Source organism: Copadichromis virginalis, linkage group LG13 (genome assembly GCF_057382275.1).
Source record: "Copadichromis virginalis isolate Kocher_CV1m ecotype Utaka linkage group LG13, C_Virginalis_male_GT1.1, whole genome shotgun sequence".
NCBI lineage: Eukaryota > Metazoa > Chordata > Actinopteri > Cichliformes > Cichlidae > Copadichromis > Copadichromis virginalis.
In genome coordinates this window covers 4,136,747-4,151,438 of record NC_140630.1, presented here as the reverse complement: position 1 = coordinate 4,151,438, position 14,692 = coordinate 4,136,747, and the positions used below count along the sequence as shown (strand labels likewise).

At 39.8% G+C, this 14,692-nt stretch overlaps 1 long non-coding RNA gene across 1 annotated transcript; it reads left to right on the top strand.

The window, feature by feature from the left end:
* Nucleotides 1-13,493: 13,493 nt before the first annotated feature.
* On the top strand, nt 13,494-14,180 carry LOC146695075 (uncharacterized). Its single transcript, XR_014923510.1, has 2 exons — nt 13,494-14,051; nt 14,137-14,180. It is a non-coding gene; the product is annotated as an uncharacterized LOC146695075 (long non-coding RNA).
* Nucleotides 14,181-14,692: the final 512 nt, after the last annotated feature.

Here is a 14,692-nt window from a genome sequence, read left to right as displayed (position 1 = left end):
CTTTTTTGTTAAGTTCTACCGACAAACACAACGAATATTTTTTAGAGTGTGGTGCAGGTGTGCCGCAGCGGTCAGTGGAAGGATATGGCAGTTTCTCTGTGAATTTCCCATTACGTGGTTGCGCACTCGGTGCTTGCTTGGAAGTTTAGGGTTTTTTTCGCTGTAAAAAGAAGTTTTCTTCCCACGCACAACGGACACTAATGTTTTTGTCACTTTTTATGGAATCAAACTCAAAGTAAGGTCAGTACTTCCATGCTTTAAACGCTGCACGCTCATACTCTCTCCAGTACTCGATATATGATCCATTGTTGATCTGCACACAGCTGTTGTCACAAATGCAGGTTTTTTATTTCTTGTATAATAATTCTTCATAATGAAACATGAAAGATATCATTTGAAATACACTACTGCTTAGTTTAAATTTCCAAAACACATCCAGTTTTTGTACAAACAATCTGTGTCGGGTCAGCATCGTCCATATCAGCTTGAGTTTTATTTGGTATCAGATCAGAGAGGAAATTAGTATTGCGCCAACAATAAAGCTTTAATTCCCAAACTTTTGAGATAAAGTATTTCTTATTCTTTATTGTATTTTCCTATTTAAGCTTGTGAATGGTTTCTTATTCCTTGTCCTTAAGGTGTTATTAACATGCAGAACGTTATAAATACTTTTATCCTGTAGAGAGAGACAAATATCACTGTTACAGTGTGTTCATCTCCCTTCTTGACAGAGTAGCTGTCACAAAGTAAAGTTCCTTAGAAGGAAACGGGAGACTGAAAAGTTTTAAGTAGGCAGAGTATGGCTAACTGGCATTTTATGATGATATATTAATAAAGAATTTCAAACATGCAGCAAATCTGCCAAGAAGAAGAAGTGTCCACACACTTTAATAATAGCAGTCCATTTCTTTAAACCACTTTCTTATTCTGAGAGTATTGCAAACAAATACTCACTTAGTGCTCTGCATTAGGATGTCTCTCCTTACTTTGTACCTGTGACTGTTTTGGAATTATTCCTCTTATTGTTTCAGGTCAGTCATCCTGTGTTTTGCCTTGAGCTTTTAAATACCACAAATAGCAATAGGTAAATATTTGAAAAGTCATCAATCTGACCTGGGTCCTGGAGAAAATTGCGACCCAGATAAGGGCTCTAGCATGAGTAGTGGTCAAAAGAAAGCAAAAAAGGTATACTGGGGACAAACTGAGCCAATTCTGCTAAGCCTGGTGCATAGAGCAAAACTATCAATATGCTATTTGTAACATTTTTGTGTGGTGGTGTGCCGTGTGATCTTTTGAATGTGAAATATGTGCCCTGGCTCCAAAAGCCAGGAAACATTGGTTTATGTCATGTGATCATGAGTGTGATGTCACAGTGTATTTTCTCGTTTAAAGCAACTTTGAATATTTTAGTGATTTGTTCAAAAAAAGAAAAAGAAGAATGGCTACCGAAAAACAAACCCAATACAAGAACATGTATCACAGGATCAAAGCCATTAAAGAACAGTAATATGCTGCGCAACTCCAAATTTACGAGGTCAGCACTGAGCTCCACAGCCCTGTTTATATATGGAGGACAAATATTTCGTAATGAGGGCAGAGGAAGTGAATGCAAGAGCAAAATGTGTTTCTCTTCAAAAGGAATTAAACAAACTCTTGGACGTAGCCCAAAATCATAAATCTAACGCTGAAATAAGAAGGAAGAAAAGAAAAGCTGTTGAAGCGTCTCAGAAAACGGTCAAAGACAACAGCGGGCCAGAAGTTAATGTGACCATTAAAGAAGAGAATGAAAGTGTCACACAAGAGCATGTGGCCCTCAAGAAGGAACTTCAAGATCTGCAGGCATCAGTTATAAATAAAGCAGCCTTAGAGAAGAACTGTGAGGCGCTAAAAAATGTACAGAAGAGATGAAGGCGCAAAACAGTGCACTGCAACAGCAAATCCGGAGATTGAAAAAGGAACGCGAGCACATAAGCAATTTGGTTCAGGTCTACGAGTCTGAAAAACAACAACATGTCGCTGTTAAAAGGGAAAATCAGAAGTTGATGAAAGACATCGAGAAGATACTTACAGACGTTCTACAGGCCAGATCATCCCTCAAAGAAACTTACAAAAATAACCATGATCTCAGGAAACTGTTCTCTGAAAATGGAGAAAAACTGGCACAAATGAGCAAACTGAAAAAAGAAAACAAGAAATTAAAAGCTCAAATAAGTGAGCTAAATGATCGTGTAGAAATGAGAAAAGCTTTAAAAAAAACTAGAAAAGGAAGAAAAAGCCCTCCAGGGGCACAAAAAAAGTATTTTTAAAAGGCGTGCTGATGTCTCCAAACAGGTGTTTACTGAAGAAGACTGGAGTAAAAAATATAGCATACTAAAGGAACAGGTAGAAGTCTTGAAGAAAGAAAATAACGAGATAACTACAGAAATTGAAAGACTGAATGGAGAAATAGACAGTCGAAAGGCTATTAAGGCAAATTATAAGGCTCTGGAAGCAGAGAAAAAGTCTCTTACCAGCCAAGGTACCACTCTGCAGAAAGAGCTTGAGGGGCTGCGGCCAAAGCTGGTTAAGGAACAGGCTTTGCGTCAGCAGAATAGTGAACTTAGAGCAGAAAATGAGAAAGGAAAAGGCTCTGCAAGAGAAAGTCGCAGCAATGAGAGCGAAAAAAGAGAATGTATGCAGACAACGAGACGCTCTAAAAACAGAACTCAGTGATTTCACAGATTCAACAAGGTCAGACTTTGAAAGCTCAGTCACAGAAAGCACCAGATTGTCAGTTAGGAGAAGATAGTTTAAATTTTAAACTTCATACAAGAAGGTTAGAATGTGAGTCCACCACTGTGTGAAGTCTGACTTTATGGTGTTGAACTGGCTTTACTCCAGGGGCCTTATTTCAGCTCTAATCTCAAAAATAATATTAAACTGGCACTTTATCCAAATTACAGTTAAACAAAACCCAACCAGTCCTGGCGGATGGCTGCCCCAAGAGGAGCCTGGTTCTGCCGGAGGTTTCTTCCTGCTAAAGGGGAGTTTTTCCTCCCCAAGTGCTTGCTCACAGGGGATCATTTGATTGTTGGGTTTTGTTTTTTCTTTTTTGTTTTGTCTTTGTTTCTCTTTTTTGTTTCAATTTTTTTCTGTTTTTAGTTTTATTTGTCTTTGTTTCTGTTTTTTTGTTTCGTTTGTCTTTGTTTCAGTTTTGTTTTGTTTGTCTTTGTTTCAGTTTTTTGTTTTATTTGTCTTTGTTTCTTTTTTTTCTTTTATGTTTTGTTTTTTGCCTTTTATTAATATTGCCGGTTTGATCCAATTAATCCAAATACATAGGGTTAACTAATAAAAACCAAAATCAATAATCAATGAACAAACTGTCTCTTGTAAATGTGTTTTTAGTTTTCCATTTCAAAATGCTTCCTGTTAGACATGCTGTCTTTGGTACCTATTGTATTAGGGGAAAAAGTAGGCATATTTCCATAAATTAGGTATTGAAAAAATAACAATGTTAATGCAGTGGGCCCCAGTCCCAATAACTCTTAAAGTTTCTTTGTTGACTCTGTTATGTGGTTAAAATCAAGAGAGAGTTGAGGATTAGAATTCCCAAAGACACAAGTAACATTAGAAATAAAGATCAGACGTCCCCTGTAGTTAGATTGTGTTTCATACAAAATTAAGTGGGGTTTTTTCTTGCACAGACACCATCACAGATATCATTGCTGTGAGCTTGCGGGATAAGGTCCATGTGGTATTTTACAAAGGGTTATGCCCACATGTGCTTAGTAAAGCCAGGTGCTGAAAGACATCCATTGTTTTCTTACTGCTTTATAATACTAAACATTTTATATATGTAATCGTGAGAACTGAAGCTTCTATTGAATTTGAATTTGAAGTTGAACATCGTGGCTTTTTGTCATGGTCCTGTATCTTCAAAACAGTTTTTGAGTTTGTTATGGACGCGTTATTTGTTCTTTTTCTTTGGAAATTTGAGATAACTTGTGTTCTAGTTGTGTATTTTCCACATGAGTTAATCTTGAACTCAGTTTTTGTTAGTGTCTCTCTGTGTTTCGTCCCTTTTTCTACCCTTTCTGTCATGTCTCAATGTCTGTTTATCCCGAGTTGCAGTTGGAAATTTACATGTCTTAGTGTGAGTCTCAGTGAGTATGGAGGGCCAGGCGTGCTAAAATTAAACAAATTACTTAAATGCGCTATTGAATACTTAATTAACATTTTCATGTGGCTATGCTTTCGGTGAGCATTTTCCCAACACAACAACGGACATGTGGAAACTAACTAAACTAAACTATACATTATGAAAAGCCCCGTTTGTGTGTCACCAAATACACTTTGGATATTTGTGGTTTCATGTTAGATATCCGGTCAGTTTGCCAAGATAGAGCCTATTTGCCAAAATCTTTGATGATTTCGGAGATGTCTGCCCAGCCCAGTATCTCAGTAAAGGGTGTGACAGACCCGCTTGCCTTGCAAGAGGTCAAGCTCTTGTTCAGCTAACACACACAACTTGCATAACCCCCGCTGACTGTCCCCTCTCAGAGGCTGAACACCAACTTCATTTACTGAGATAATATCTATCGGGTGTTTATTTCCTGTGTCATGCTTGTTGTGGACTTTACAAGGACAAACTGATAAGAACTGTAAATTGCGATACGGAAATATATGAGCTCTTACTGAAATGCACGTGCTGTATTAAAACTATGATACAAATCTGGAAGTGCTGCTACCTGTAGCAGTATGATTTTCTCACCCAATAAAGGAATATTTAATATATCAGTCTACTCTTCATTCTATCAGAAACAGTTATCACAGCTCGTACATTTTCTTTTTACACATATATGTAAGCATTGAGCCAAATGTAAGAATGCCAACAAATTAAGAGCGGCCTCCCATGGACGAACGTGATAGAGCCTGCCTGAAACTAGGAAAAAAATTGAAACGGGAGTGGCATTCAGGGAGGGAAACGTGGGTGTACGGGGTGCGGGAGCCAACCCTGATGCGCGGCCTGTGAAATGCGACCCAGGAGTACTCTGGGACCCCCGGGGTCTGGAGCTGGCCCGAAGGGGAGCACAAGGGTTAAACCCCTCTGGGCTACCTGGAGCCATTTTTCATCCACAGCGTTTTTTAATTTCAAGCCATTTTCACTGTGTTGAATAGAATATAGCCAAACTTTCCACACATTTTTTTTTAACTTTAGAATTCCAGTCTGAGTTCATTAGATTAGCTTAAAGTGGCTAAGCTACAAACTTCCATCCACTTGAGATGCTAGAGCCAAAAAACGCCCCATTGAAACCCATTATAAACGCTATTTTTCACTGCCCAATCATTACCATCAAATTAAATGTCATCTTTCCACTTTCACTCAGTCTTTGAAGTAGGGGCCTTAGAATTGTAATTTTTTTTTATTTGTCCACCAGGTGGCGCTCTTGTTTCATATTTCACCATTGAACGAACTCCAGCCAAAAAAAGTCAGATTTTGAGCGTCTCTTTCTGCTTTAGAAAGTGAAAAAAGAATGGTGTTCTGTGTCACTATCAATGACCTTTATATTTACAAAAAAATAAAGGTCCTTTTGCCTAAAAGAAGAGAAAAAGATCTGTCTGTGTCTGCTTCTAACTTTAGATAAAAGTATGTTTATGTCTAAAATCAGAAGCCTTCCCTCTTTGAAGTCCACCCCGCAATGCAAACAAATCTAACATGAAAACAAGAACAAAAAACAAATTAGACTTTATTTTGTCTTCAAGCTTAGCTTGTTTATGCAGGTGCACTGCAGCAGAGGTTATAAGAATAAGCCGTAGCGCGGGAGTAGGCATTTTCACGATGGCACGGTATTACAGGACCGAGGAAGTAGTGGACATTCTGATGCGCTCCGACAGCGAGGATCTTTCCTCTTCACCCGCCCAGAGTGACTCTGATTCCGGGGATGACACGGAGTCGTCGTCTCTCCACACCGATCAGCAGGAGTCATCTTCTGATTTTTCTACTGGAGATGAGAACGAGGGGGAGACGCACGAGGAAGCAGTGGCGTGGACTGCCAAAAATGGAGAGAAATGGTCCCCGACAAACACCGAGACGCTGCGCTACGTCGCAGCACCCACGGGGCTTATTCCGGGACCAACCCACTAAGCCGTCGCCCGAATTTCAGACCCACTCTCCAGCTTCAGGTTGTTCCTAACCGATGAGATTATACAGCATATCGTTTCAATGACAAACCTTCATGGCAGACGGGCAATCTCAGAATGGAGCGATTTGGACAGCGACGAAATGCTGGCTTATGTGGGGCTGCTCATTTTGGCCGATGTATACCGGTCAAAACACAAGTCAATCAAAAGCCTTTGGAGTGAGAAAACGGGATGTTCCGGGACGCGATGTCCCAGAAAAGATTTTCGCACATTTGCAGGGCCCTCAGATTTGACGACAAGCTCTCCCGACCTGGACGCCGTACCGACAAATTGGCTCCCTTTCGGCAGGTATGGGACATGTGGGCACACCGCCTGCTGTTTATGAGATACAATAAATAACATAAGTAAGTATCGCCGATGTTGTTTAGTCCAGACCGGGACCTTAAGGTGCGGTTTCCGCCAGTACATCCCCAAAAAGCCTGCTAAATACGGCATAAAGATCTGGGCAGCCTGCGACGTCAAGACATCTTACGCCTGGCGGCTGCAGGTTTACACCGGGAGAGCAGCGGGCGAACCAGCCGAAGTAAATCAGGGGATGAGGGTCGTCCTGCAGATGACGGACGGGCTCCAGGGACACGTCGTGACATGCGACAACTTTTTTACCTCATTTGAACTGGCAGAGGAACTCCTCAAGAATAAAATGGCTCTGGTCGGCACAATTCGCCGGAACAAAACAGAAATTCCACCCGTTTTGCGCCAGACGAGAGGGAGAGCTGTCTATGCCTCCACCTTTGCCTTTTCATTGAAACACACCCTAGTGTCCTACATTCCTCGACGGGGCAGAAATGTGCTTTTGTTGAGCACCAAACATCGCAGGCCGGAGGTCAGCAATGGACAAAGAAAAAAGCCGGTGATCATTGACGACTACAATCGATGCAAAGGAGGTGTCGACAACCTTGATAAGGTGGGTGTCATTACGCATCAGTTACGCACACCTTTATTCATTTTTGCTCATATATTCTTGTGTAAAATATACAGAGGTTTTATGTTGTTGTTGTTTTGTTAGGTTGTCGGCACCTACTCCTGCAGGAGACGGACCAATCGATGGCCAATGGCCCTCTTTCATAACGTCATAGACGTCTCCCTCTACAACGCCTTCGTGCTGTGGACCTCCGTAGATCAGGCCTGGCATCAGCAGAAGTCACACAGGAGGAGGCTGTTCATAGAAGAGGTGGGAGAAAGCCTGATCAAGCCTCATTTGTCAAAAAGAGAGCGCCTTCCCCGCTCATTAGCCGCTGCTGAATTAGTCAGAGATGCGCAGGATGGTGCTGCTGCAGGCCCCTCTGGAGTGACAGATCCCAAGGGCAGGAAGTCCTGTGAGGTCTGTTTTGAGAAAAGGAGGCGAGTCGGAAACACCTGCAGCAAATGTGGAAAGTTCACCTGCCGAGCCCACAGCAAATTTGTCTGCAGCAACTGCTCTACCTGAGCAAGACATTTACCCCCCCGGCCACACACAGCCCCCCCCACCCTCTCACTAGCTCTCTCTTTCTCTCTCATACATTTCCCCATTCCCAACAACAATATACATGTTCTTGTTCATCGTTGAAAAAATAAATGTTTATTTGGTTCAAACTGATCTTGAATTTTTATTTACATAATGCTTTTTATTTTATTAGAAGGCAACAAGGTAATATGCATTTAACAGGGCAAGAGTGAAAAACCGTTCTCCTGCAGAAAAACTAACGGCCGATCAAAATGAATGTCAGTGGTAATCTTTGGACCATCCAAAGGCCTAATTATAATTACAATAAAATATTACTTCAAATGTATTTTATGGAAAATATTCAAGTTTTTTGTTTTTTTCGCCAAAAAAAGCCATGCGCTCATGTGACAAAACCGGGATATAAAGGATTAAAATCCGCGAAATGTAATTAAAACTTTACATGAATATTTCAAGGAGAAGTAGGTCTAAAAGATTGGCTAATTTAAAGTGGAAATTTTTTTTAATATATAATCTTTTTATAGCACTTTTTATGGCGTGGTCGATTTTTGGCTGTAGGGCGTCGAAAGGGAGTCTTTTTTTACATGAGCTCCTGCAGAAAAACCAACGGCCGATCAAAATGAATGTCAGTGGTAATTTTTAGACCATCTAAAGGCCTAATTATAATTACAATAAAATATAACTTTCAAATGTATTTTATGGAAAATATTAAATTTTTTCGTTTTTTTCGCCAAAAAAAGCCGTGCGCTCATGTGACAAAACCGGGATATAAAGGGTTAAAATCCGCGAAATGTAATTAAAACTTTATATGAATATTTCAAGGAGAAGTAGGTCTAAAAGATTGGCTAATTTAAAGTGGAAAAAAATATTAATATATGATATTTTTATAGCACTTTTTATGGCGTGGTCGATATTTGGCTCTAGGGCGTCGAAAGGGAGTCGTTTTCTAAGGCGCTCCAAGTTAAGTCATACAGAATAGATATCAGAGCCTTAAACAGGCTGACTTCTACTATTTGGGTCAAATTGGGCACAAAGTATACAAACACATAACCAGTGTTGGGTAAGTTGCTTTAAAAAAGTAATTAATTACTAATTACTTAGTCAATATTGTATTTAAAATACTAATTACTGTGTCAAAAAAGTAACTTAATTACTACATAAGTATTTACTTATGTAGTCGTTTGGTACCGGGCCGTGAGAGTTGAGGCTCAGGTATGAAATGTATAGTTTTCAGGGTTTTTATCGGTTCTGAGCGTGATTTTGTTATCGTTTTTATCGTTAACTCGGTTTTCCTGGGTCTTTTCATGTGTGTTATGAATAAATCTTCTTTTTTACGGTACCGGTACTAGTTTTATTTTGTTGTATTTATCCGCAACACCTTAAAGGCCGGTCTGTGAAAATATTGTTGGGCATGAACCGGTCCGTGGCGCGAAAAAGGTTGGGGACCGCTGCTTTAAATAATAGATACATTTTTTAAAAGACAGACACTCTACAGTACGCAGCGGTAGCATCTGTTCCACAATGTAGCCTAAGCCTGCAGTCATTTTTTAAGCTCACCTTCAGACGCTTTCTGTGCTGCTGAAGTAAAATCACGTTTTGATAAATCACGTGATATTCAGGACTGCAAACAGAGCAGCATTCACTGAGCTTGTTGCGTTTGTGGATATGTGACTGACTTTAATTATCCATTAAATCATCACATTCTCTGTAAGATTAAGGTCAACTATTGAACGTCTTATATTTTAAAGTAAAGTCTTTAAAACCAAGTTAACGCTGAAAGTGCAAACACCGCTAATGTCACATGACTTTACGGACATGTGGCCAACAGTAATGTTTTAATGTTCTTCATTATTAAACATTTGCACATAAATAAGTGACATAATATTCAGTACTTACTTTTAAAAGTTTACTCTTTGGCCGCTCCGCTTTCACCGTTTTTTTCGGCAAAATTATCCACACCCACCGCCGCGCTATGAAGTCTGAGATATGTTGGGCCATGAAGTCTACACCACCACATCTTTAAAATTCAGGGAAATGAAGGATGCATTTGAGGGCCGCATTTCGAGCAGCCTTTGAATTGGGACAGCCTTCGTCGCATCGCTGTGATGTAATCGGCCTTAAAATGCGGCCTTTAAGGCTGCAGACCCAGAGCCGTTTCGTTCACGATCAACACATCACTAGTATGGAGAAGGCGAGTGCGTGGCAACTGAGATCAGACAGAGTCACCACTGAAATCTCAATTATTAAAGAATCCAGAGTGGAGAGCGGATGAGAGGGTTTTTAAAGGGGCAAGTATGATTTAAGAAATGTAAACTTACTCTGTGTTTGGTAAGGGTGTCAGCCATTCAGAGAAAAGTTCTGTAAACTGACGAGACCCTGATCAACCTTCAAGGGTGCGCCTTGAGAGGTTCAGAAGTTTTATTCTTTTCATTGTCGGTTGTTCAGTGTGTTGTTTATACAGTTAAGATGTCCTTTTGTAATAATTACAGTTGGACCAAAATCACCTCACAAAATGCTATAAGAAAGAAATGTTTTGATAAAATTATAAATTGTGGTAAGTGATAGTAAAATAATGAAATATATAAGAAAGTCAAATGTGTAAAATAGTCAAATAATATTGCAAAACCTAGTATGAACCATAACTAAGGTTAAATTACTATGACGTCCGCCCCAAATTTGTCAACAGATGCTGGGATCACCAAAAATGGTGCCAGGAGTTTCATACAGATATGGTGAGAAGTTTAGAGGCTCTTATAATGAATATGAATATTATATTGTAATTTGGGGCTTTTAATGATTTCTCTAACTTTACAGTATACATTTTAATGCCTTTAAAAGGGAAGAATTGGGTGCAGAAGTTTGAATTTAGTTTTAGATAGTGATGTGCGATACCACTGATTTTCTTTCCGATCCGATACCAATTAATATTCAGGGTGGTATCGACGATACTGATCCAATACCAATACTTATTTTATTTATTGTATCTCAAATTATAGCGTCATAATGATTACAGGACATCAGATTACTTGTTCTTATCACTTAATAATGCAGAGTTCATCACATAGAAATAAAAAAAATGAAGTTGTGCGCTATGTGAACACGTTGCCTGCCTGCAGCACTAAAGGACTCCGTGTCTCGCCTTAGCAGCACCTGTCCCTCTCCTCCTCTTCAGTTCACCTCAACATACACTCGTCATATTCTGTGATATGATTTGCTCTGAGGTGTTTGACAAGGTTAGTGATGTTGCCACAACCATACATGCCAACCCTCTAGATTTTTCCGGGAGAATCCCAAATTTCAGTGCCCCTCCAGAAAATCTCCCGGAGCCACCATTCTCCCAAATTTCTCCCGATTTTCCACCCGGACAACAAAATTGAAAAACCATATCCCAGACTGGTCCAGCCAATTCCAGTTTCCAACAATGTCGGCAGCAACTTAGTTTTAATATTACTCTTATTTCTCTTTTTGGGTCGCAAAAAAACTTTTAACATATTTTCAGGTGAGAATGTAGCTGTGTAAACTTCAAATATCTGAGCCGACCGACGCATCGTCTTCAAATCCCCGCGGTCTTTCGCTACTTGGGTTAAACATGATATATAAGTCACTTTGATAACTTCAAAATGTTATTGTTTGGCGTTTTCAGTTTTATTTGTAAATCAGTTTGGCTGAAATTAAAGTTATTATATTAGATCAAATTAAATTTAACTTTATTAATCCCTCGGGAGGGTTCCTCTGGGTTTTCACAGCTGAATAAACGTCAAACAGAAAACTGATTAAACAGAAGTGTGAGACGGTCGAGAGTTTACGCCAGTGCACTGTTATATTTTAGATAGCAAGGAGCAGATGGCAGCGTTTCACTCCACCGAGGGAGCTCGTGACGTACTACCCAGCTTTCTTTAGACCGCGAAGGCCAGGTCCTCAGGTGGAAGCAGCCTCTGAATTTGGACAACCCCGCTGTTTCCGGACATTTAACGTATTTTATCCGATAAATAAACACTGTAAAATGTATTTATCCCCCCAGCAGCCCTTTTGAATATCTCCCGAGTGTGGCCACAACACCTCACGTTTTTGCCACATGTATCGCAAACCACGTTTCAGCTTTTATGGAGGTAAAATACGTTCGCACATTACTCCAATTACGCTCAGCCATTGTTGTGAGTGCGCACACCAAGGGGCTGCGAGACAGACAGCCGTATTTCGCACATGACTATGAAAGGCGGAAGAGGAAGTAGTTCCTTTGAATGTAGACAATCCGAATGTTATAGTTTCTTTCCACTGTGTTCCTGTTAATTATAAACTACAAATTTACCCTAAATTACTAAAATATCGATATTTTAATGTGAGAATCGATTCTAGAACATAAATGACTGGTATCGGAGGAATCGATATTTCAGGATCGATCCGCACATCACTAGTTTTAGATTTTCTCTTATCCACACAGGGTAAAAAGTATACATACAAGCTCAAGTATACCCATATAGAAAAGAAATAGAAAAAAACTTGCCTAAGATGTGGCCTACTTCATTAAAGTGAATCATATAAGGCTTATATGATTCACTCATGAAGGTGGCCACTTTCTCATTACTTTCATATAGTGTTTTAGTAAGTATCCAAAATATACAAGTTTCATGTATATCATTTTTCAAGGGATCTTATATCTGCTTTCACTCTTGTATGCTTTTCATACAAGTTTCACACAAGACAGATACAAACTTTATAAGATTTATATATATATATCGTTTCCATATGGGTATGCATGCACCCCACCTTGAGCTATATTAAGATAACAATGAATTAATATCAGTAGATAGGAATACAAACTTCAGTCTAAGTTAAAAAGAAAAAAACAACAACAACTTTTAATCATACTCAGCTTGAATCTGAATAAAAAGAAGAAAAATAAAAGATATCTATTTTCTGATGCCTACATTAAAATGTAGGGAACACCTAAAATGTCCAACTGTAACTTGATATTGTCAGGTGCAGGTTGTGTGCAGGCAGGAGTGGTGGTAAGGAGGACCCAAAGTGCAGACGCTCAGAGGCAAAAGTGTACTTCAAAACTCAGTTTTATTGCTGGATTGCAAAACGTAGCAAAAATCCAAATAAACTTACATAAGCAGGTAGCCAGACCACACAGCATAAATGAGGGTAGCTCACAACACAGACACAGAGAAACACAGGGCTTAAATACACAGAGGGAGCAATCAGGGAATGGGTAACAGGAGGGAAACACAGCTGGGGCAAATCAGGCCTAACGAGACAAGGGGAAGCGAAACCAGATACATTAACATCAGACATGGACCTTCAAAATAAAACAGGAAACATAACACATACTGAACTAAAGACACAGACTCACACGCAGGCACTGCAACAGAGAGAACAGAGACGTGGGACCAGGACAGACACAGACACTGACTGGACTGGACTGGATATCGCAGACAGGGGAGACAGCAACTAAGGATGCACAGAGACATAAACCATAAAACAGAACTCTAACAAAGAAACCAAAGAATAGAAATGATAAATAATATATAAACTCAAAACCCTGGGTCAACAACCCAGGCATTCTAACAGATATACAATGAAAAATCACCTAACTTGTCTTTGAATTATGTATTTATTTAAGAAAACAAAAAATAATTTGACAATATTATGTGGTGAAATTATTATTAACTAGTCTGGTTTAAGAACAAAATTTACAGTGCGTAATTTAAATTAATAGTTTATGCCATTTAAATGTCATGCAGCTGTGTCAGAGATTATCTTAAACCTCGCCCCCAAGCCATTGAAGGTTCAACTTCAGAGAAAAGTGGATGACATCACAGTGGCTGCAGCCAAACGTGGGCGGGGCTTAAACCCTTATACAGGGACCGTCCAGAATCCCAAGCATTTAGTTTACAAAGAGCACACATGCCAACCACAACTCCAACCACCCAACAATTTATTTCCACTTCTACATTTCAGACTCAAAGAAATATTAATACAAACTTAAACATGACAACTGCACACAGTTACACCTCAGTGGAAACATGGAAGTCCTTAAGTGACCACTTTTTTGGTACAATTGTACCACAGTGGAAATCTCTGCAGTTCAACCCAGAGTACTGCAACACTGAGATGCCTTCCACTTTGATGAAAGACATGTTGAAACTTTGTTCCATGTTAGTGGACGCAATGGACACAACTGTGGAGAAGGGAGATCCAGTGTCCACGCAGACTGATGAGGCCTGTCTTCACTCAGTGGACACAGAGTCCCCTGAGAAAACAGAAGAAACCCGAGCAAAGGACAGCATCCTGAAAGAAAGTTCTGTAGATGACCACGGTGATAAAGAAGAAACAGAAACTCCAGGACTGGAGGATTCTTCCGACTCAAAAAACCTCAAGCTGCATTTGACTGCAGAGGAGAGCAGTCTTGATAAAACATGCACAGGTGACAGTGAAAATAGCGAAATTGTAACACTGCATCGTGCACCTACACCACCCAACATATATCTAAATGTTTTTATTGGTTTTAGTGATTCATCTGAGGAAGAAGCGTCTGTGTCATCCCAGATGTTTCCTCCTCAAACCCAAACCACAGCCACAGTAGAACCGAAGAAAAACTACTCAGCTGATACAAAAGACTTGGACAACATAGAAGCTTGCCCCCTGGAAAAGCCTGTGAAGAAAAAACTACATAGGTCAGTCCGTAAGTCTGATTCAGATTTTGGTTCTTATGACATCACTCTGGCATCTGATTATCTGTCTGAAGAAAAGATGTGTGTTTACAAAGTTATTCAGTTGGTAGTTTCAGAGGCCAAAGCCTCGTCTAAATACAAGGACTTCACACAGCGGCACAATCCCGACTCTATCAGCGATCGCCTGCGTGAAAAACTCTGGCCTCAAATTGACGAGAAAAATTTGGATCTATCTCCAAAAAGGCTGACCAATATCAACAGGGACATTTTCACCAATCTTTGTAAAGCACATAACTGCAAGGAGAAATATTTGATTTTATATCTGAGCGAACGGCTTGATGATATTACTGTCCCAACGTTTACAGAACCCCTGTTGGCTTTACCAAAAAGAGTA